Below are 22,530 nucleotides of genomic sequence, written 5' to 3'. Positions count from 1 at the left end.
CATAAACATAATAGAATCATAAAACTAAAAATCGCATTGAAAGCAACAAAAAAACATAATAGAATCACAAAACCGATTCATATAAACTTACCGGAAACTACTAAAATTAATTTGTTGTTTGTTGTTTGTTGTTTGTTGTTTGTTTGATAAACAAATGCGATGCAAGAGCACTTTTTTCCTCATATCATTAAATGGAATTATTATAAAAAATTGAAAATATTTGGGTAAGGGGAGGAGAGAGAGCTGGACAACTACACAAGTTCCCAATGAAGCTTTACATTTACAGATATGCTGCCACGAACTATCACCTTGTACAGTGTGTTGCAAGCTATGTGCAGAAAGCTACAATGTAATACGAAGTCGTAATAAACTTTGAAGCTTCAAACTAACATGCCTTAAAATATGTCACAAGTCTATCGTACATTATGCAAATAATGATTTACACGTCAGTATCTACCTACAAGCCATATATAGGGTTCTCCACCTGTGGAGGCATGAGATGAAGATCTTTGCTATGGTGCTTGTCGTAGTCCCTTGTTCCGGGTATTGCCCCCGTACACAACCTAAGGAACTCATTACCAGTGAGACAGTAATGTGCAAATGCCAATCCTCCATCGACCATTTCTGTCAGGTCGGGCATTGAAACAGATTTTGTTAGAGCCATTTTGCTGCTTCTACCCAAATCTCCAAGACCTGTGTTATTCAAAACCTTATCGAGCTCGGAGTACTCCATAAATCGCTGGGTGGCCGCCTCCCATGAAAGACTGCATCTTTTTCGGGGGTAAGTGGCTGAGGTTCATTTTCCATTGCTTGTTTTACTTTTGCCACGAAGTCTTCTGGTGTTTTGTAAGTCAAACAATTGGGGAATGCCCTGAAGAACTCATTTGATGGGTGGTCAGCACAAACAACAAATTTTCCCATCGCAAGGGCCTCGGCTGTAGCAGTGCAGAGCACATCACTGACACTGGGATTAATGAATATTTTGTAACTGCACGCAAAGCGACACAAGTCAAAATACAGGAAATAAAAACAAATTTAAGTTTTCTCAATATAATCCCTTCCCTGAAAAGTGAACAGCAGCACCAAAAAAATAACCGCGGGAGGAAGTGGTTCTCACTGCTCTGTGTTTTTTGTACTCTAGAAATTTGTTATCTTCTTAGAGAAGATCAAACTACAACACCAAAAATTAATTAAAAATTTCATATACCAGCAATTCAGGTGAAAATTTTTATCAAAATAAACATACATGGTGCACTGTCAGTATTTGACAGATTGTTTGGTAGCAATGATTAGATAGCATTTGACAGTATAAAGAAAGAAAAATAAACTTAAATCCTGTTTTATTTTAATGTTTAATGCTTCATACCAAACAAGCAACAAAGGTTTTGACTACCCAAGAAGGGGGGAAAAATAAAAATAAAAAATAAAACACAAACAAACAAACTGTGCTTACTCGTGAAGAGAATCATCTGCATGGTCTCTGCCTTTCATAAATTGTAGATTCAGATTCAGCCTTTTTGCGGTGCTCTGAACATCACGAGCGTCCTCTCCATTACCATACACATCCAAGTTGAAGCCATCAAGGTCACTTTTGTGCTTTGCTAACAAATCTATTAATTCTCTGTACCCTTTTGCCCAAACCATCTTGCCTAAGAAATACGCTCCTTCGGAAAAAGAAGGTTGCCCACGCTTCTTATCAGCTGCAACTTTTTCTCCAATCTTTAAGAACTTAGGATTTACACCATGAACATTGCAAATCTCGGACTTGGTCAAGTCCTGAGTAGCAGCAGAAAGACGGAGGATCTACACAGAACAGTGAGCAATGTAATTACTGACAAAATCAGATATGGTTTGTTGTAACACAATCAAAATCTAGTCAAACCATGAACACTTTTAGAGATCAACCAATACCTTGTCACAATATACTCTTGCAACCCAACTGTTAATATGTTTCACAAGAAAAGCTTGAAGAGCCCCATTCTTTTCCCTCTTGATGTATTCCAAGTAATTCGTATGAACAATACTGACGACATGGTTGAATTTATCAGTCCAGCGTTTACCATGATGGTACCAGTTCAAGTGTTCTGGTTCTTCTAGGATTGCAATGTCAGCATCCTTTGATGGAATGAACTTAGTAGTGTCTCCAGCTGGTATGATACTTCGCCTTTCTTTTGAGAACTAAAAAAGAAAACAAAATCGACAAAAAATGCATCAGATACCAGAACCTATCTCTACATATATAGGAAGTAAAATCCAGTCGTACTGACAAGATACTGTAATCTTACCCCATGATTCTGTTTGCTAAAATTATACTATTATAGCAATCATTGCCCACATCTTAAATAAATAGAACAAGTTTCGTACTATCATAGTCAAAATCATATTTAACTTAGTTTCATTTCATTTATACAGAAAGATGCAATTTGATATCACTTCAACCTAAAATTTGGCAAAACTAATTTAACAAAAAAAATAATAATAATAAAATATATATATACACACACACAAAAATACAACTAAGCCTGTATGAGCCTCGCCAGGTACAGTTGAATAAGAACAGAAAAACGACAACACAGTGTAGCAATTTATTTGTTAAGAAGCCACCTTTCCAGGGTAAAATGATATCTTGAAGTCAGCCTTAAAACCAACTCTTTCCTCAAGCAAACTACATATATAAGATTCCTGCTCTTCCTGTGAGCTAAAAGTAAGATTGTCAGGATAAGCTCTTGATCTGATCTACAAAGCCATGGAACCAGAAGTGTAACATTCTGCTTAGCAGAATTTGCTAAATACGCCGCTCGGAACAGTGGATTTACAGCTGTTCCAATCATCCAAGGAAGACTGGCAGTGGTAACAATTGCTACATGCCTCTTTTTTTCCAAGACATCATGTGTAGCAAAGTCACTCCAAAAACTGCCTTCATAACAGTGCCCCGTACTTTGGAGAACACTGGCTATCCTTAAATCTAAACTCATCATTGATGTTATCACTTTCAACAACAGAAGGCTCTCCTGGAGGTAAGGAACGCAATAGAAGTTGACTCTTGCGTTTGCTGCACAAGCTTTCCACTATCTTGTCTGATATGCCTGCCATCAGAGTATAAAAATTATGAGCACGGCAGGATATCTTATTACTAGAATGAGAGTTACACCATAAAAACTATCTAGAAAGCCAGGAAACGAGAAGCGTCAAGTGCTTAGTTCAGGGTTGTTATTGCATGAAGCAACCCTTTCACAAAATATTAACTAACAAAAATCTAATCAACAACCTCTTTGCCACCAAAAAGTAATCGATGGGAATATTAGTAGAGATATTATCTGATTATGTTTCCAAAAGTCAGTTAACATATCAGAAAAATCACCCGAGTAGTTGAATATCGTTGGCCTATGTTTCTGGGCTAAAATCACCACGGATGGAACTTATTCTAGCTTCTGTTCTCCAGCCTTCTACGTTTTGGGACAAAAATAGGTAGAACTGATTTTAAGGAAAGGCTCATTTTATGAAAACCATAGAAGCCCCAATTTTCTCTTTAAATCATTTCCAGAACAAGGCTGGAAACATATTAACACAATAAACCTCTACCTCCTCCCTCTGAAACACCACCTCATAATCTACCTTTTCCTCAAATTTTCCAGTTCCTGTCGCCTTCCGAAAGGCTCTGATATAGATAATCACGTCTCTCTTTAATTTGCAAAGATTTTACTGTGCCAAAGGAACCACGATGCATAAAAGTTTGATCCACCTAGAAAGCCTCAATTTCTAATGGCGACAAGGCTACCCAGACCAGGAACAAGATGCATCCAAAGATCAAAGCAACAAAACAACTAACTATTATTCCAATGAATTTGGGATTGGCTATATGAATCATTTTTTCACTGATTCTACCAAAAGATTCGGTGAATCAAATAATTTGCAATCACATCATGACATGTTTATTTTGGTCTACATCTCCCTATAGTAACTTGTCTATTGTGATCACATCTCTCTTGTTGCACAACTCATTTCCATTGAGCATGTAGTCATTTGTTTCAGAGGTATATGTTCATTGTCTTTGTCATTTTGTGTCACGTGCATATAGTAAGATAGCTCGCTGCATCTTTTGTATATTCATGTGCATTTTTTGTTTTTGTAAAAGATTTTGAACGTGATCGAGTTGTCTATGCTTTATTTTTTGGTAAGAGATGAATGATTACGAGTGCTCTTTCCCACTTAATAGATTCATTCCTTCGTTATGGCGGTTGATGGTACCTGCAATTCAGAGATACTATTAGAGTAGGAAAGATAGTCAACCGGTCTCCAATTTATATCATATGTACATTTTTGGGAAATTATATTGTTTTTTAAGTTTGTTTAGTCCATTTTACTAGGGTAAACTCTACCAAATTTTGTTACATCCCTTATAGTCAAAGATAGGTCAAAGTTAGCCATGATGGTGGGTCCAGTGCCTAGTTGTCATCCATCACCGGCATGTCAAGTTCCAAGTCCACTAGGATGTATCAGGATGAGTCATATCAGAGAGCATGAGCTTCTTTAGGTCTACAAAATGGATGAGCCAACCACCTAAGTTGTTATCTCCTTTTTTATCATCCTTTGATACAACCTCCACTTGTTAACACGTATTCTCATTTCTTATTATATCCATTTAGTATAACCACGCGTTCATCTTGACATTTTATTTTCCCCTAATTAGTTTTATAGACATTTTGCTTTAACTACATTTGTGCAACATATTATAGTTGGTCTAGTAATCAATTCATGAAAACTTCCTTCTGATTTTATAGATCTTTCAATCACCAATTCCCTGACACCTCTTCATTTCATCTAGTCCGGCTTAATTCAATGCAACACATTCTCTTCAAATCCTCATTTCTTCCTAATATTCAAACCTAAATACCTGCAACAATCACTCTTTGGAACAGCATGATCCACTTTAGTGACTTCCAAGTCATTATTATTCCAACTAGCCAACTTAATTCTACTAAACCTAAACCATTTATATCTCTAAGTACTCTTCCAGTGTTCTAACAAACAATCCCCTCTTATTTAAAAAATTAAAACTGTCATCAATGAACAACATACACCAAGAGACCTCATCTTTGATGTGCAATGGCATCATATATAACTAAACTAACAAAATTAGAACTCTGAGTAGAACTTTAAAGCGAGCATATCGTATAAAGAGGAGGTCTTTACTACTATCGCATCACATCTTATACTCTCGTTACTACTACATCATGTATAACCTCAAGGAAACTAAGCAAAATGAAAAAAGTGGCAAAAACCCAAAACCTCAAATCAATTACCTATTCACAAGCTAGACTAAATTCCTGTCTAGTGAGCTCATAATTGATTGTACTCACAAAATGAGAACTCTTGAGTAGAACTTTAACGCGAGCCACTAGCAAGATCTCACACTCGTGAATACTACTTTGTATATAACCTCAAGGAAGCTGAGCATAAAGAAAGTAAAATGGCAAGAACCCCTAACCTTGAAATCAATTACCCATTCACAAGCCAGACTCAATTCATGTTTTTTCCTTGAAGCTTAACAGGAAATAGACTTTAATTTTGGTGGGTGAACAACCACCTGCCTTTAAACTTCAAAATAGACCTACCTCCAGCCACCCAAGTTTTGTAGTAGTGTTTAACGAAGATCATAAAGAGATTTTAAAGGTAGTGGTAGAAGAGATGGCATCTCCTGTCAGATCCAAATTAACCTTTCCAACACTCAACCCTAACCCCACCGGCCTCATGCCACCAAAATAGCAGCCAACCTCCATCATATGCGGCGGCAGCAGCCAGAAACCCTAGCGCCGTTGATCGGACCCATGGAAGACACGACAACGCACTCACCGGTGATGGGTTGGTGGCTCCAGGCGACGCTATTCATGAAGGCAGTGGACGACACTCGGATCCAGGGAAGAGAAGACGGATTTTAGTCACAGGGCATCCAACTTTACTCTAGCCTTATCCCGACCCCACGCGCCTGTCCGACAAGCACTGCAGGCCGATCCGACGCCGGTAGGACAAGCGCGTGGAGAACGCGCCGTCCCAGCTGTGTGTGGTGTCGAAATCCTTATGCCGGGTCCCTCACGATGCTCTGAAGCCATTTCGAGCATTGGTTCCATCATCAACTTGCCCGTTTGAGAAAAATCATGGAATACAGTCTTATGCAGCTAATGATATGTTATTCAATTCACGCTTTAGAGTTGAGGCGAAGGAGTTCGTAGTGTCTGTTAACACTTCTGGCACTGTTAAGCTATCGGAATGGGGATTGAAAATAATAGATGCAATTTGCATGGGCCGATTTGGTACCGTTTGGATGGTGAACATGGTGAATAAGTTGATGCAGGCCAATAAGATTGAGGAGTTTGTTGTCAAGTTTAATGAGTCTTCCCGAGCTTTCTTGGCACAACGATGTGCAAACAGGAGTGGTAGGTTTCTGATGATAGTACAATATGGGGATCGACGGAGAAAGGGAATTGTGATGGTGCCGGAAGGTGCGAATGGAGAGCGATGGGCATCAGTTTCACGAGTGTTCCAAGCAGTTATTGATTCCTTCGTTGCCAGAAATAAGGTCAAACGTCGAATAGAGGAAGAAAGGAACCAAAAAGGGATGACTTATGCCGGAGTCACAACAAACATCTGGGCATCGCAAAATGCTGATCAGCAAGCATTGGTACATAAGGGAAGTGATGATAATCAGAGATGTTATCCTAATGCCGAATTAATAGCTCGCATCCACGCTTTGAAAGTGGAATTGGATGAATTGATCAATGCTGTGGGAGGTGGGTCCGTAGTGGAATCCAAAATGATTTATTGCCATGAGTGTGGAATGAAATTGGATAAGTCTTTCGCCTATGGAAATCATGTAGCTATTTTGGACTCCAAGGAGCTATCGTCAACACAGGCACAAACTAAGGATAAGCAAGTGGTGGTTAAGCCCAGTGGCGAGTCTCAGCAGCGGACTGAAGTGGTGACTTCCTCTGGTGACGGAGATTGGGGAGACATGGAAGGAATAGATAGGGACCCAACGGTCGAGACATATCGAGAGACAGAACCTTAGGCTAAAAAAGGGGACCCGGCTGTGGATTCTGAGATATTGGAAGCGACGAGGTCGTTGCCGGATCGTGAGCAAAATATCGGAATTGTATTGGCAGAAAATTTAGCGTCGGCAATTGAGGATCAGCAAGGGAGGACCGGCTCAGCAACCACGATAGTGAATACCTACAGTAGGAGACATCCTAAGTCGCCGAAAGAAGGAGATCTTGGGAATAATAATGCTTTGATGGTGTGGGTAGGTGGAGCCAAGAAGGGGGTAACAGACATGGAGGTACAAGGGAAGGATGAGGTTGGACACTACTATGATCCTATTTTTGCTGGAGATGTAGCGAAAGTTAGCGCACTTGATGCCAGACCTCCACCGTCAAATTGGGTTCTAAAGAAAATTTTGGATTTTAGCAAGATGATAGGTGTATCCTATGATGGGTATGAAAATAAGATCATGCAATTATTTGAGGAGTTGGAGGCTAATAAGGGACAAGAGATGGGTACATGGTACATCAAGATCTAAGACAAGAAGAAAGGGTGATCGCGAGCTTAAACGGCTCGAATGTTCAATTAATTACGACGTCAAGGGTTGTGAATCAAGGAGAGGTTTGATGGGGAGGGATGACAAAGTGTTAAAATAACTCCGAAAATTATTAGTTGGAACGTAGGGGGGCTTAATGAAGCTGGAAAAAGGTTAGAGGTTCGGAATCTACTAAGGGGATGGAGGGCTGATCTTGTATGTTTACAAGAAACAAAGTTGGAGATCGTTTCGAGGGAGGTTGTGAATAGCATATGGGGGGATAGCATGTGGGGTATCAATTTGTAGGGTCATCGGGGGCTTCAGGAGGAATGCTAGTAATGTGGGACACCAGAGTGCTTAAGATGGAGGAAGTTAGTAAAGGGCTATTTTCTTTATCGCTCTCATTCAGAAATATCGAGGATAATTTTCATTGGATGTTTATAGGAGTTTATGGGCCTAATGTTGATGGGCATAGAGGTGAATTGTGGGATGAATTGACGGGGATGATGACGTGGTGGAATATTCCTACGTGTATTACAGGAGATTTTAATGTTGTTAGGTTTCCTACTGAAAGGTCGAGTGGGGGAAGATTAACAAGGGCTATGGAGGACTTTTCAGACTTTATCAGGGAGAAGATGTTGGTGGACCTGCCTTTGAGTGAAGGAGACTTTACTTGGTCATCGAATCGGGAACAACCTGTCCTATCCCGAATAGATCGATTTCTGGTATGTGGGGAGTGGGAGGCTAAGTACCCAGAAGTCACTCAGAGGAGATTGGGGAGATTGTATTTAGATCATTTCCCTATTGCATTGTCTGGGAATGTGAGGCGTGGCGGAAGAAAGCCGTTTAGGTTTGAGAAAATGTGGCTTAAAGTAGAAGGTTTAGGGGAACAAGTACGAAATTGGTGAGCATCATATGATTTCAGGGGATCTCCCAGTTACGTGCTATATCGACAATTGAAAGCCTTGAAAAGAGATCTAAAAAAGTGGAATGAGGAGGTGGTGGGGGACGTTAGCTATCGCGAATATCTATGCCTATCAGATATAGAAGAGTTGGATAGGAGGGAGGAGAGTCGAGGATTGATAGGGGATGAGAGGATGAGACGAGGAGAATTAAGGGAAGAATTGGAGAGGTTGGTAAAGATGGAGGAGACTGCTTGACGTCAGAAATCGAGGGTCAGGTGGTTGAAAGAGGGAGACAAATGCACCCAATTTTTCCATAAGGTTGCTAATTCCAACAGGCGCAACAACTCTATCACTACATTGGAGGTAGATGGGGTTACTTATGAGGATCCACTAGATATCGGGACCCAGATGGTAAGATCTTATCAGAATCTCTATTGGGAGCAGTTTGATTAGAGACCAAAGTTGGAGGGGCTACTTTTTTCTACTATTAATGAGGAGGATGTCAATTGGTTAGAAAGACCATTTGGGGAGGATGAAATTAAGGAGGTGGTGTTCAACATGAATGACGATAAGACCCCAGGATCAAATAGATTCTCTTTCTCCTTCTATAAGGCCTTTTGGGAAGTGGTGCGATCGGACATTGTGGAGGTTCTTACTTATTTTTTCCAGCGCGGAAGGTTCTCGAGTAGCGCCAATGCCACTTTTATTGTCCTGGTTCATAAGAAACTAGGAGCAATAGATATTAAGGACTTTTGTCCTATTAGCTTAGTGAGTGGGTTGTACAAGATTATTGCGAAGATTTTGGCAAATCGATTAAAAGAGGTACTGGGAAAAGTGGTGTCTAAATTTCAGAATGTCTTTATCAAAGGGCGCCAGATCTTAGATTCTGTATTTATAGTAAATGAATGTATTGACTCAAGATTACGCCTACGAGTCCCTGGAATGCTATGTAAGCTTGACATTCAAAATGCTTATGATCATGTAAATTGGAGATTTCTCTTGTATATGTTTAGGCGATGTGGCTTCGAGGATAAGTGGTGTCATTGGATTCAGTTTTGTATATCTACAGTTTTTTTTTCAGTTATGGTGAACGGCACTCCAGAGGGTTATTTTCATAGTAGCAGGGGATTGAGGCAAGGGGATCCTTTGTCTCCATTACTATTTGTCATTGTAATAGAGGCTTTCAACAGAATGCTTAAGAAGGTCGTGGAAGAAGGTTTGTTAAAGGGCTTTATGGTTGATCAGCTGCAAGTATCTCATTTGCTATTTGCAGACGATACATTGATCTTCTGTGATGTAGATGTTCAGCAATTCAGGAACCTACGTCGTGTGTTCTTGTGCTTTGAAGCCATATCTGGATTGAAAATAAATTTGGAAAAATCTGAGGCTATCAAAGTGGGAGAGGTCGATAATGTGGAGGAGTTGGCTACTATATTAGGTTGCAGGGTTGTAGAACTGCCTATGACGTATCTTGGTCTTCCTTTGGGAGCACGGTTTAAGAGTAAACATATTTGGAACAGTATTATAGAAAAGATGGAGAGAAGGCTAGCGGGTTGGAAGCGTATGTATCTCTCAAAGGGCGGTCGTCTTACTCTCATAAAGTCCACATTGTCGAATCTCCCTACTTATTTCTTATCATTGTTTCCTATCCCTCTTGTAGTGGCAAAAAGGTTAGAGAGGATCCAAAGGAAATTTCTTTGGGGAGGTTTAGGGGAGGAGAGAAAATTACATTTGGTTAATTGGGGTGTAGTTTGTTCTCTCATAAGGTTAGAGGGTCTTGGATTGAGGAGCATCGTACTGTTCAATAAGGACTTGTTGGGCAAGTGGTTGTGGCGATTCGGTGCGGAGAGTGAGAGTTTTTGGAGAGAAAATAATAGAGGCAAAATATGGTGTCGTGGAGGGAGGATGGTGCTCAGACGAGAATCGCGATTCTTACGGGGTGAGCTTATGGCGATATATCCGGCGAGGGTGGAGCGATTTTCAGGATAGATTGACTTTTGCAGTGGGGGATGGTACTACCATCAGTTTTTAGGATGATTGTTGATGTGGAGAACAACCGCTGAAAGTGAAATTTCCCTCTTTATCTCTTATTGTGTTGACATCGTCTGTTACGGTGAGTGATGTCTTAGATACACATAATGAGAGAATCAGTTGGAATATTGTTTTTAGCCCGGGGATTACAGGATTGGAAATTGGACGATTATGCGCTGTTTTTTACTTCTTTGTACAAGGTCCACATCAGGGCAGGAGAGGCAGAATGTAATAGGTGGAGATTGACACGGGATGAGATTTTCTCAGTTGACACTTATTTTAGATCTTTATTGGGTCCTGTGCAAAGTTCATTCCCCTAAAAATCGGTGTGGAAATGTAAATTGCTTCCACGGGTTGCATTCTTACTTTTGAAGGTGGTCAGGGGACAGGTGTTAACGATGGATAATCTACGAACAAGAGGTTTTTGTTACAGAATGGTGTTATATGTGTCGAAGGGACAGAGAGATGATTGATCACTTGTTTCTCCATTGCGATGCTGCTCGTTTACTGTGGCACAATATTTTGGCATCATAACACATGGATTGGGTGATATCGAAGCGAATGGAAGATGCGTTAAAGGCATGGAGGAGAAAATTTTGCGACAAGGATTGCAAACTTGCATGAGACCTTATTCCGGGTTGCATTGTATATTGTATGTGGAGAGAAAGAAACAGTCACTGCTTTGATGATCAAACACGGACTGCAGAGCAAATTAGAGAAATGTTTTATTTCACATTGTATACATGGTTTAATGCTGTAGCTACTAGGCATATAGATGGACTGTCCAATTTTATGTTGTTCCTTTCTACTTTAAATTGATAATACACTTCCCGTGTATTATGCATTGATTAATAAAATATTTGATTACCTTTCAAAAAAATAAATAGATTTTAACTCTTTATTACTCATTGTTCCTTTAGAGTTCACATTGTAACTCTAGCTTGCCTAATAAGCCTCGGCGTAACAAAGCTCAAATCGTTTCAATCATAATAATAAACTAAAATAAAAAAAATATCCAGGGAAATTCGTCTTCTACCCCAAATTTGTATAAATAGTACATAAACTGATTAAAAGGTTTGCATAATTAAATAGGTATTATTGGTGAAGATTTTTGCTATCACCAAAATTTTCAGGAAATGAACTCATGGATTAAAGCTAACCAGAATCACGAAGAAATTCTTGGGGCCTAGGACAAATAAATTAAATAAATGCGTATGAAATTTGCAGCCATCAAGTACTGCAAAGGTGTTACCATCAAATATGAAAAAGAACCAGGAAACAAGATTGCCGAAACAAAAAAGAAAAAAGAACAGATTGATAGGCCACCAATTAAGCACACGTATTCTAGAAGATCCAAGAATAAAGGAGGGCGACAGCACTAAATTCTGTTAGAAAATCAGTATTGTAACCAAATTCTGTTTTAATGCACTTATAAATGCAAGACGAGAGAAGGGAGGAAGGATATCATATATGAAGTGAGAAAAATAGGTAGTAGGAGAGAATTTCAGCCCTCTCGAAAGGCTGTAGACATTTTCTATTTTCTGTAATTCAGCATTCCATCAATATAAATGTTACTTCAGTTTTCTGTCTTCCTTCTATAGCCCTAACCGGATCCTACCAAAGTGGTATCAGAGCATCCTAATCACCGTCATAGCCATGACTCTTGCAGACAGAATGGGGGAATTAGAACAAAAGGTAGAGAACAATCATCAGGAGCTGCAATCTGGCATCGAGGTCCTAAGGTCAGAGTTCAGATCGATACATTCCAAGTTCGATCTACTGCTACGAACATGGGAAGATCAGGAAAGAGAGCAAAAGGAGAAGGGCCCAGCGGTTGAACATTCTCCCATAACACATTCCGAAACCAGGTTAACACACTCAAAGCCCGGAGAGAGCTAGCTGAGTACGGGAACATCCAGTGATTGGAGGACGGAACCGCGTATCGGACGACTGGAGATGCCAATTTTTGAAGGGATCGAGCCGGATGGATGGGTGTATCAAGTGGAGCGGTATTTTCACGTTAACAAATTGACTGATGAAGAAAAGGTGGAGGTTGTCGCAGTGTGCTTCGATGGGGAAGCACTCGCTTGGTTCAATTGGGAAGAGAAACGAAGACCTATGAAAAATTGGGAGGAGGTGAAAGCTCATCTACTGAGGCGGTTTCAAACCTCACAAGAAAGGTTACTGCGCCCAATTTTTCTCCCTGAAGCAGAATTCCACCGTGAGAGAATATCGCCGAAGGTTTGAGACCTTGGCATCGCCACTGACCGGAGTCTCAGAGGAGATTTTAGAATGCAATTTCCTCAACGGGTTAAAGCCAGAAATCCGGGCCGAAGTCCAATTGCTTCGACCATTGGGCTTGGAGCAAATCATGGAAGTGGCCCAAATGGTGGAAGACTGCAACCTAATTACCCTTCATAGCCCCGGCCCAACTAAACCCAAGAGCATCCCATACCACAGCCCAAATCCCCCTCAACCCAGTCTGACCCAAAACAGAAACACCGTCCCTTTCAATCTATACCCAACACAACACCCTAACTATTCTTCCAGAAATCCGACCACCTTCAAAAGACTGACCGATGCAGAAATTCAAGCCAAAAGGGAGAAGGGCTTGTGCTCTAAATGTGACGACAAGTTTACAATTGGCCACAAATGCAAGAACAAAGAGTTGCAGGTGTTAGTTATCCGGGAGATGAAGGAGTGCGATGAGGAGGGAGAAGTACAGCAGCTAGGCGATCTGAGCTGCGACACTGACGGGGTGGTGGGTGACGAAGAAGGAGGCCAAGGGTTGGGGCAGCCAGTGGAGCTCTCGATTAATTCGATGGTAGGGCTTACCACACCGGGGACCATGAAACTGATCGGCGAGATTGGCCAGAAGGAGGTGGTTGTGTTAATTGACAGCGGAGCCTCTCATAACTTCATTTCAGCGGAGTTAGTCCAGCAGTTGGGGATTTCCTTATCAGGCACCACTAGATATGGGGTGATAATGGGGACCGGACTAACTGTAAAGGGGGAGGGAATTTGCAAACAAGTGGTTTTGAAGCTGCCTGGGCTAGAAGTGGTTGAAGATTTTTTGCCTCTAGAGCTGGGCAACTCTGATGTCATACTGGGAATGCAGTGGTTACGGAAATTAGGAAGAATGCAGGTTGACTGGAATAGCTTGACAATGTGCTTCACCCTGGCAGGAATGACAATCCACATGCAAGGTGATCTAAGCCTCAGTCGAACTCCGGTGTCGCTTAAGACTATGTGGAAGACCTTCAAAGAGCAGGGGGAGGGGTTGCTACTGGAATTGAATTCCGTCACAGTCTCTTCCACCTATCAGCATCCACTAATGATCCTGGAAGAGGTCATGGAAGAATTTAAGGGGATCTTCGAGGACAGACCGCAGCTGCCACCAAGGAGAGGGCAGGACCATGCGATGATATTAAAACCCGGGACAGGACCTGTTAGTGTATGACCATACAGATATCCCCACTTCTAGAAGAATGAAATCGAACGCCTAGTTAAGGAAATATTGGCAGCATGCATAATCCAGCATAGCTCCAGCCCGTATGCTAGTCCTGTGCTTCTGGTAAAAAAGAAAGATGGTGGTTGGAGGTTTTGCGTTGATTACCGAGCTCTTAACAAAGTAATCGTTCCAGATAAGTTCCCAATACCAGTCATTGATGAATTATTGGATGAGCTGCATGGAGCAAGGATATTCTCAAAAATCGACCTTAGGTCGGGGTACCATTAGATTCGGGTTAAGGCAGAAGATGTGCCCAAAACGGCTTTCCGAACCCCCAAAGGACATTATGAGTTCCTTGTCATGCCCTTCGGCTTGACTAATGCACCGGCCACCTTTTAATCCCTTATAAATGAAATCTTCAGAAACTTGCTTCGGAAGTGTGTATTGGTGTTCTTTGATGATATATTGGTGTACAGCCGAACAGAGCTTGATCACAAGAACCATTTGCGCATGGTGTTACAAATCTTGGCAGACAACCAGTTATTTGCTAACAAGAAGAAGTGTTCTTTTGGTTAGAAAAAGGTTGAGTATCTTGGGCACATCATTTTAGAACAAGGAGTATCAGCTGACTAAACTAAGGTGGCAGCCATGACCAACTGGCCTCGACCCAAGAACCTTAAGGAGCTGCGTGGGTTCCTGGGATTAAAGGGCTACTACCGGTGTTTTGTTGAGGGCTATGGGAAGCTGGCTTGGCCTCTCACTCAACAATTAAAGAAAGATAACTTCGGATGGAACGACAAAGCTGAGGAGGCATTCATTACACTTAAGAAGGCTATGACGACAGTCCCTGTGTTAGCTCTGCCCAATTTTTCTCAGCCATTTATTATTGAAACGGACGCTTCTGGAATTGGATTGGGTGCTGTATTGATGCAAAACTGACGACCCATCGCATATTTCAGTCACATTCTTCCTCCAAGAGCTCAAGGAAAGTCGATTTATGAAAGGGAGCTAATGGCCATTGTTCTAGCAGTGCAAAAGTGGAGGCACTATCTATTGGGAAGGCAATTTATAGTAAGGACAGATCAGAAGAGCCTCAAATTCCTCTTTGAGCAAAGGGTCATAAATGCAGAGTATCAGAAGTGGGTAACTAAGTTACTGGGGTATGACTTGGACATTGAGTACAAACCGGGGCTGGAAAATAAAGCCGCAGACGCATTATCCAGGAAGGGGGTACAGTCACCCTTATGGCCCTTAGCATCCCAAGTGTTTTGCAGGTTGATGAAGTGATTAAGGCCGAAACAGAAGATCAGGTTTTAGGCCGCATTCAGGCTGCTGTCAACGATAATCCATCTTTGTGTCCTGGTTATACCCTTGTGCAAGGAGTCTTATTATACAAGGGCAGGATCACCTTACCCAGGGACTCTTCATTGGTATTGCTGGCTTTACGGGAAGGGCACGATAGCAAAGTAGGCGGACATGGGGGATTCCTTAAAACTTACAAAACAATAGCAAGCACATTTCACCGGATTGGAATGAAGAAAGATATCAGAAATTATGTAGCTGCTTGTGAGGTTTGTCAACAGTTCAAATACTCCACTCTCACTCCAGCCGACCTATTGCAGCCACTTCCGATTCCGGAGCAGGTATGGGAAGATATTTCAATGGATTTCATAGAGGGGTTGCCCAAGTCAGAAGGGTTTGATTCTATCCTGGTAGTAGTGGACCGCCTTAGTAAACATGCTCATTTCATCGCCCTCAAGCACCCTTTCACCGCATCCTCAGTTGCATCGCTTTTTATCAAGGAGACAGTTCGGTTACATGGAATGCCTCGCTCAATTGTATCTGATCGGGATAAGGTCTTCTTAAGCAAGTTCTGGAGCGAAATGTTTCATTTACAGGGAACTAAGTTGAAGTACAGTTCAGCATATCACCCACAAACCGACGGACAAACAGAGGTGGTTAACAGGGGAGTTGAGACTTATTTGTGTTGCTTTACCACCTTCCAACCGAAAGGGTGGAATCAATATTTATCATGGGCAGAACTTTCATATAATACTTCCTTCCATGTCTCCGCACAACTTACACCCTTTCGCATCTTATATGGGAGAGAACCGCCCGCTATATTACCATTTGAGAAGGGCACCACAGTGGTCTCTTCCCTTGACCAGCAGTTGGTGGATCGTGACAGGATCTTGGAGGAGCTCAAAATACACTTGCATCGTGCTCAACAACACATGGTGGCCTCAGCTAACAAACACCGACGAGCTGTGGAATTTTCAGCAGGTGACTTGGTATATTTAAAAATGAGACCATATCGACACAAATCCCTGGCCCATCGAGTCAATGAAAAGTTGGTCCCCCGCTACTATGGACCCTTCAAGATTCTGGCCAAGATTGGAAAGGTTGCTTACAAATTGGACTACCACCCGGGACTTTAATCCACCCCGTCTTTCATGTGTCACAACTAAGAAAAGCTGTGGGAGAGCACCATTTGTCAACTCAGCTCCCAATTATACTGGGGGCGGATTGGGAGTTATTGGTGGAACCAGAGGAAGTGCTGGGAATTCGTGCTGCCTTATCAAGGAATGATGATAGTGGGACGAAGGGACTGTCTCCATTGGAAGCCACTTGGGAACCATATAACCTGATCAAACTACAGTTTCCTGCTTTCCACCTTGAAGACAAGGTGGCTGAATTGGGGAGGGTGATTGATAGGCCACCCATTAAGCACACGTATTCTAGAAGATCCAAGAATAAAGGAGGGTGACAGCACTAAATTCTATTAGAAAATCAGTATTGTAACCAAATTCTGTTTTATTGCACTTATAAATGCAAGACGAGAGAAGGGAAGAAGGATATCATATATGAAGTGAGAAAAGTCAGTAGTAGGAGAGAATTTCAGCCCTCTCGAAAGGCTGTAGACATTTTCTATTTTCTGTGATTCAGCATTCCATCAATATAAATTTTACTTCAACTTTCTGTCTTCCTTCTATAGCCCTGACCGGATCCTACCACAAATACTGCAGAAGCATTTCATTCCACAGCATCACTAGCAACAGCCTATTTTCTGCATTATACAGATCCTTTTTTTTTTCCTGCCTGAAAAAAAAAATGAGGAAGAAGAAGAAGAAGGAAGAACAGATACTGCAGAAGCATTTCATTCCACAGCATCACTGCAACAGCCTATTTTCTGCATTATACAGATGACCATGAAAAAATGGCAAGAAAGGAATTATTTTCTTTTGCCAAGCCTTTTTTTAAATATTAGCGATTATTTCTTCTACCCTTTATTTTCATCACTTCTCCGACCAACCACCCAGTGGAGATATCCAATTATTTTATGATATCTATACATTTTTTATGAAAATAAAATGTCATTCAGTAATGATTCCCAAGATATTGTTCCCGGCTTTACCGGTGCTAATATACAAAATATCACCACCCATTCCCAATCATGTTGTACTGTGGGTTTTACTTACTCTTCATACCCATGACTTACACCTAGATCAATTCACGAGAAACAAGTAGAGAATCTCTCGCCATGGCACTTGGAGTCGTGGACCAATAAGGACATGACTTTGTTGAGAATCATATATACAGGCAATTATAAACTGCAGTAGGGGCTGATTTTTAAGATGGATATGAAGGTTTATGAGAATGAATGAAGATTAAAAATTGATTAGTACTAAGGAGCATGGGAACTAATGTGACACATGTACAATGTTACAGACACACATACAAGTCATCTTTCCAAAAAGTAGAATATGACACGTTCTGGACATGTTAATGAGTAACTAGTATTATGTCTATATATCTCGTGGATACATGATTTTCTCCCTTATATTTACAGTTTATATACTTACATGTAAATAATGCGGAAAGGCAAACAAGTCTGTCCAGTACATGCTAATTCTACATATAGTAGAGTGTTTTAGAAGTGTCCAATATTGTGTGGTAAGTGTCCAATAAGCTTGCAAAATGTTAATTTTTTCAAAACATTTGATTTCATTGGAAGCTATGGATCAAATGGAGCGACAAAAATATTTATGAAGCTAATCCCAAGTTTATTAATTAAGGTTTAGCTTTTCATTCTTGTGGTTCGACACGGTCAATGGGAGTGTTAGATAAGTGTCTAAAGAGTTTCAAGGTATAATAGTGTATATAACACAGGTCTGATAGGAAAACGTAGTCTTCTCAAGAGCGTCTGTGTTTCTTAGGACAAATAAAGTGATAAAGGGAAGTAGTTGGAAGTGCAAGAATTAGAAATAAGCCGCGAGGTGTGCATGAAAAGAGAGTGCTGCAAGATTGAAATGGTCAAGGGTTTGGTGTTTAAAATTCATGAATCGAGACAACCAGATAGTGAAACGGAATATATTATTATCATTTTCAGTTTCAGTTTGCCGTGTATATAAATTTTCCTCATGTTAGCTATGTATCAGATCATTTCTTATCCATGGAAAAAAAAAATGAGACAATAGTATTATCCTAACACTGTTATTTTGATAGTCTTTCAATATCCAAAAAACCCAAGGTTTTCTCTTTCAATATCCAAAAAACCCAAGGTTTTCTATCAAGCTATATATTCCGTATAAATTTTCCTCATCTTAGCTATGTATAAGATCATTTCTTATCCATGGAGGAAAAAATGAGACAATAGTATTATCCTAACACTGTTATTTTGATAGAGGCTTTCACTATCCAAAAAAACCAAGGTTTTCTATCAAGCTAGATATTTCTATTACATACATTATAAAAATGAGCAAGCTGGAGTTTTCATAGATGTTACCACAGTAGAGAGCCAAAAACAAGTAGAAATATTAATCAGAGTAAATGCAGCGTGTAGAAGCATTATTAACATCAAATTCTTTATTAATCTTGACAGGTAAAATCAAATTAAAATTATTGACTAGCAAAGAAAAAAGGCTCAACGTTCTGGAACTTCGTGGTAATTTTTCACACTAACTCTACACCAGGAACAGAACCTCACCATAACCAACCACATACCTTTGTCAATGCCAAGTTGATCCAGAAATGGGCTAGACTGCCTAACTAAACATGCTAGTAGTTCAGGCACATCAAAAGGTGGAACTTCCTGCATCAGGTATAGAAAATATTTAGTGAAGTGCTGTAAGAACTTTAACAGAAACAAGTTTTCATGGATTTCTGAGGTTTTCTGAATAGTATAGAAGACTGCATATGATTTACAATTTTTAACCCTCAGGTTTCCCCTTGGATTCCTTTTAGCAATACTTATCGACAAGATTTTTTGGTTTATCCTATTGTACTCTACATTGAAATTTGCTTATTATGCACAGTTAGATAGAAAACCTTATCTCTTCAGCAAGTCAAAAAGTAGCAAGAAGCAGTATGCACATCTAAAAATATCAAGTGACCATAAATTTAATAAAATGATGCACCAACCTTTGAATCATTTGGATCCCTGTAAATTGATTTCTGCAAAAACAAATTAATTAAATAAAAAAGTAAAAGTCAGGTTATCAACTTAAATGTATGTTTAAATTATATTAGCAATTGCAGGCATCAAACAACTTAGAGCAATATATCATCAAGAGGATAGACCCAAACAAGTGCCAGCCATAGATGTGACACAGAAAACATTATTATATAAAGATTAAGATATGTGTCCTCTGTTTTGCTGTTGAAATTGAGAAGAATAGATAGTAGAGATAAGCAACCCTAGTTTCAAAGCCAACAACATCGTTTGATACTTGTGCATCCCAAATAAATCTGTATGTGCTTTCGCATTACCAAATTGTTTCAATTGATTGATAATTAGAACTAGTTACATGTTTATTTGTGGATTCTTGAAGAGTAGTACATTAAAACCACCAGACAGTACCTCAAGATATGTCCACGTGAAGAGTTGGTAGCAAACTAGTAGCAAATCCTAATTCATCTACTCTCATGCGTTCATCATCTATATTTCCTGGCGAGAAACATATTACCGAAAAGGTTGATTTACAAGAAACTTCAGTAAGAATTTCTAATCCAAATATTTGCAGCTGAAGACATCTTGTATGAAACACGAAGTTTTTATGAGTCCAATTACAAAGCTTAAAATTCCATGTTTCCCAACTTTTTCTCCGGCAAATCAAGAAAAAGTGAAAGGCCCTAACATGTTCAGACGTCACTGTCCCATTCTTTTCAACGTTTAACGAGGACTGAATTAGATAACCGAAGTATTAACCATTTAAATTCCAGTAAAAAAATCTGTCTTGACCATGTCAAATAGTTCTATCAAACTAAACATAAACAAAGACATGCAACCGAAAGAAGCAGAAAATGCACACCAGACTTGACTTGAATTTGTCCACAAATTCGCTGTTCTTAACCCCCTCAAGAAACTCACTCGAGCTCTTGCGCTTCAATTTCCTAAGCCTGGACTTGAACGCTCTTATAGGCTCCCAGAATTCCTCAAACTGCCCTTCCTCTCTTTCCCTTGTCATAGATTGGGCTAATTTACTTTTATTTTTCTAATTAGGCCTGTATTGTTACTGGGCTAGCCCCAAAGCCGTTTACTTTGAGGATTGTTGTTTAAAAAGGTTGAACTCCAATCTTGAAGACCCCATCGAATTGTCCTAGAACTTTGTGAAAGAGGTAAATCGCGGGATATGCCCAATAAGCTAGAAAATAAGAGCTGATTGTACCCTGCACCTACAAGGAATTCAATTTCATGTTTCAAAATTCGAACCCCCACACTACAATTAACAGCAAGACGTGAAATAACTGTTCTTTGCACCACTGGACTATGCTCCGGGGGAACGCTCTTATAGGCTCCCAGAATTCCTCAAACTGCCCTTCCTCTCTTTCCCTTGTCATAGATTGGGCTAATTTACTTTTATTTGTCTAATTAGGCCTGTATTGTTACTGGGCTAGCCCCAAAGCCGTTTACTTTGAGGATTGTTGTTTAAAAAGGTTGAACTCCAATCTTGAAGACCCCATCGAATAGGAGAATTGTCCTCGAACTTTGTGAAAGAGGTAAATCGCGGGATATGCCCAATAAGCTAGAAAATAAGAGCTGATTGTACACTGCACCTATAAGGAATTCAATTTCATGTTCCAAAATTCGAACCCCCACACTACAATTAACAGCAAGACGTGAAATAACTGTTCTTTGCACCACTGGACTATGCTCCGGGGCCTTGTTGTTTTGTTGTATATATGGTCGTAGCTCGGCATTTTGGAGGGGATCGATGAATTGATTATGGTCTGCAATTTATGTTGTTAGTGAATTGATTCTCCAATTCATTTCGCCTCTCATCTCTCCTCTTTTTACATCATCTAATCCCTTCCCCACTCTGTTTCTTCTATTTCAATTTGTTACATATTCAGCTACCCCTACTGAAAATCATCCCATTTCTGCGTTACGGTAGTTGTGAAGTTGCAGGTGGAGTCCGACCGTAACATCCCTCTCCTTAAACCTCACCCTTCTCCAACTCCTGAAAGTCTCCCTCTCGCTCTCCTCCTCCTCCTCATCGACCTCCGTAACAATTGCCTTCTTAATGGCAGACAAATCGATCTTAATCTGCGGCCGTGGGTACAACTTGAAGTCCGGAGATGAATACGCCCTTCAAAATTCGGACAATCTTGGCTGAAGCTTTCTGACAAAGTCAATTTCCGCTGGCGAAGTGTGATTAAGAGTAGCAGGGGCTGTAATTGTAGGAACGCTGAAGGGTGAATTCGAAGCCGAGTTGAGGAAATTCTCGAGGTCTCTATCTGCTAGGTTTTTGAAGGAGTTGGCTCGGTTCTTGAGCAGCTGGAGATCGATGTCGGCTGATGAGCGGACCTCGCGCCAGCTTTTGGATATGAAGGAGAACGCTTTCCCTACAGCGACGATCGAGCTCGAGCTGGAGTTCGAGCCGGTCGACGGTGTTTTCGACGACGACGCCCGCACCTCCGACGATTTAATATTTATCATTTGTGTTAAGGCTGCTGAATTTTCCGATGAAATGGGTTTATTTTATTTATAATGAAAGGGAAAAGCTGCAAGTACTGAAGTACAGGATATCTTTTACATATTTAGCGCGGGTTGAAATAAAGAATTTATTTTGAAATAATGAATTGGTGGAGCATGCGTAACTTAAAAGAAAAAAAAAGTGTTTTATTTGTGTATAATATTATTTTAATAAAAATATATGTGGTTGGAAAGAGAGTAAAAATATATTTTGGAGAAAATGAGAATCAAACAATCCTTTCTTGTATGTGTAGTGTAGCTCTCAATGAAATGGGGATTTTGATGGTCTGTATAATTTGAGAAAATCCATTTGTATGGAAATGAATTTTATAGAATTATTACAAAACTCTGATGTGGGATGAGCCCCATGTGAATAAAAGAATACAAAAAAATTTATCCCCCGTTGTGTTTTATTTGGAGGGATTACAAAATCCCTCATTCTGTACATATAGCAGAACCCCTCTTTCTGTATATATAGTCTGCTCGATATAACTTTCAATAAAACGTTGTTGGTTCCAAAACTTAGATCTTTTGTGAGCCAAAATATAAATTGTGAAAATATACAAAATAAATTGCAAGAAATAAAGAACATAAGAGA

At 40.2% G+C, this 22,530-nt stretch overlaps 1 pseudogene; it reads right to left on the bottom strand.

The window, feature by feature from the left end:
* Positions 1 to 160: 160 nt before the first annotated feature.
* LOC111390611 lies at positions 161 to 21,939 on the bottom strand (annotated as a pseudogene).
* Positions 21,940 to 22,530: the final 591 nt, after the last annotated feature.

The sequence above is a fragment of the Olea europaea genome, unplaced genomic scaffold (genome assembly GCF_002742605.1).
Source record: "Olea europaea var. sylvestris unplaced genomic scaffold, O_europaea_v1 scaffold699, whole genome shotgun sequence".
Taxonomy (NCBI): domain Eukaryota; kingdom Viridiplantae; phylum Streptophyta; class Magnoliopsida; order Lamiales; family Oleaceae; genus Olea; species Olea europaea.
This window is presented reverse-complemented; position numbering and strand designations above follow the sequence as displayed.